The sequence below is a fragment of the Perognathus longimembris genome, chromosome 28 (assembly GCF_023159225.1).
Source record: "Perognathus longimembris pacificus isolate PPM17 chromosome 28, ASM2315922v1, whole genome shotgun sequence".
Lineage (NCBI taxonomy): Eukaryota > Metazoa > Chordata > Mammalia > Rodentia > Heteromyidae > Perognathus > Perognathus longimembris.
In genome coordinates this window covers 39,800,626-39,803,351 of record NC_063188.1, presented here as the reverse complement: position 1 = coordinate 39,803,351, position 2,726 = coordinate 39,800,626, and the positions used below count along the sequence as shown (strand labels likewise).

At 42.3% G+C, this 2,726-nt stretch overlaps 1 pseudogene; it reads right to left on the bottom strand.

Annotated features, from left to right (window-relative positions):
* Positions 1–601: 601 nt before the first annotated feature.
* Positions 602–2,490, bottom strand: LOC125343497 (annotated as a pseudogene).
* Positions 2,491–2,726: the final 236 nt, after the last annotated feature.

Here is a 2,726-nt window from a genome sequence, read left to right as displayed (position 1 = left end):
CACCTGGATAGCACCACCCCAGGGGCAAAGCCCGCGAGAATGGGGAGCACATGGGCTGGTGAAAAAGTTGGGGGGCTGGTCGCAAAGCCAGTTCTTCTGGTCCCAGACCCAGAGAATTGTGGCCTGCTTCCACATTCCCCCAGGGCTGGGGAAAGGGCAGCGTCTCGGGAGCGCTCTCCTCTGCCCTTCCCCCTCAAGGCCAAAGCTGAACCCCAACATATGTCCAAGTGTACAAGGTCCTGAGTTCAATCCTCAGCATCAAAAGGGGAAGGGGGAGGAAGGAGAAGAGGTCTTGGAGTTTTAAAAATTCATATACTTTGCATGTAACAGAAAATTGCCTTATAAGAGAAAAAGATAAAAGATGGCCACTATATATAACACATTGAAATTCAAAGATAAAACATAATAGGAAAATTTTCCTTTTTGAAAGGAATATTCACTTTCTCCTCCCAAAAGAGGCAAATTACACTACAAAGAACTTTCCATGGACCCATATACTTTGTTTTGAATATGTAGAGTAAAATAAAATCTATGTTGTTTATACATTTTTAGGGCTATATAAGTTAACAATTATATAATTCCATTTTGAGGAACAAATCAGCTAGCTGAAATAAGTTAGCACAATCATTTGAATTGGTTGTCTACATACTGGGCAGGGCTTATTCCTTTTCTTTAACTTCTTTGCACACATGAAACATGACATAAGATGTCCTGTTTTACTATGAACCATACACCCATTTTTAGGTCGACCTTGGCAAATTACACATGGTTCAATGGCATTAAGAGAAAAGCTAGATTTCATACTTTCTTCATCTTGTGTTTCTTCTTTCTCAGTGTCTTTGACGTCTTCTTGGCTATTATTGATAATGGTGCTGAAAGTTGATGGTTGAGAATAGTCCTCACTTTCTTGTGATTGGGAAGCTTGCATGAGTTTATCATCATTTTCCTCAACACATGACTCTTTGGAATCACTCACCATCATTTTTTTTTACCATCAGGCATGTCTAAGCCCTCTTCTGCCTGAGCTGAATTTTCTAGTTTGGCTTTCTCAAAGATTTCCTTTTTATCTTTCCCTTTATCTTATGGGAGCCAATTCTCACGAAGGACCCAACATCTGTTGCAATGTGATGGAAGGGGAGGATTCATTTCATTGCACGAAGTACACTTCCAATAGTCAGCTACAGAAATTTCGGGATCTTCTTCCAATGAATCTGTATCACTTTCCCCTGTCTGATACACAGTACCTCATCATCGTCATCTGAGAGATCTTGTCCCTCTTCACTAAGGCTATAATCTTCTGAATCAAGAGATTCAACTTCAAATTCTACACTGAACTGATCAGAATCAGCAACTGAATCCTGATCCAACCAATCACCTGAATGTTCACTGACACCATCATCAAGATCCGGATTTGAGAGAGTCTCTGTTGATTCATGGCTGATGCTTCTTTCATGACACATGTGCCTTATTGCCCACATATCCAGGCTTTCATAAAAGGAAAGGGAAATACTATCAGATTTGTGGCACTTCCTTTGTTGTTCAGTAGATAATTCATCTGAGTTTTCCTCTGTCTCACTAATTGCTCTCCTCCTAGATGAGGTAGATGATCTAGAAACCAAATGTGAAGATGAAGGCTTCTCTTCCTGCAGCTCTTTCCCAGGACCCTTCTGATCATTCCCACTCTCAAGATGGCATCTGTTCTCATTCATAGATATGACAGATTCTGATGTTTCCTGCTGATTGACTACTATCAAATTTCTGTAGATCATTGTATATATTTTCCTGTGCTCTTTCACAGAGAAACTTGGCACTCCAAACAAATCTCCCAGGAGATCATTTGAGCAATATACAATGTGTTGTTGTTTCTCATCATATAATCTTTTCGTCATAATATATTAGCCAAGATAAAAAATGACCTCTTTCATAGTGCAGATGTCTTTTTGTGCACCAACAGACTTTAACAACTTCAAAAGCAATGGCTTTGGTCTAACCTGGGTCTCTTGTTCCGAATCTGGAAGATGCGAGGTGCTTACAACAACATCAGTGGACACGGACATGTTGGTATTGCACACTGGCCTTAACATAGAACACACACACGCGCTCGCTAAAAACTTGAAATAATAACACGTCTGCTCCTCCCGTCGCGTGTGTCTCTGCTTTGAGTGCAGGGGGTGAGGGTGCGGGGAATCCTTCAAGGAGCAGAGGGCTGGGGACCATGAGCAGTCCTTCAAGGAGCTTCTGTTCTCTTCACTGGGCGTGCGGAAGCCCAACGCCCAGGGAATTGGCGACCATTTTGCTCAGAGATTCAGGCCACTCGAACGCTTTTAAGTCTGACGAGAAAGGTGGCTCCTGATGGCGAAAGCGACAGGGCGGCGGCCAGAGGGGTCAGGGTTTACCCCTCAGGCTCAGCTTATGGCTCCATCTTCAGGGAACGAACACAGCCGTCCAGACCTCTCCAACGGATCCGAAGTCCGTGGCGCGCGCCGCTTCCTACCGCCGAGGGGCTAGAATTCATGGTTTTTTAAATGCATATCCTTTTGCTGCCTGAAGACCCAATAGTGTATTTAGTACTCAGGTCTCTTTAGACTTCATTTGTCTGTGACAGTTTCTCAATTTTGTATTATTTATAACCTTGATAGTTTTTATGAATTCTTATTTTGTATTTCATAGAAATCTCATTGATTTGCTTTGTTCTGATGCTTTCCCAAAGTTATACTGAAGCTATA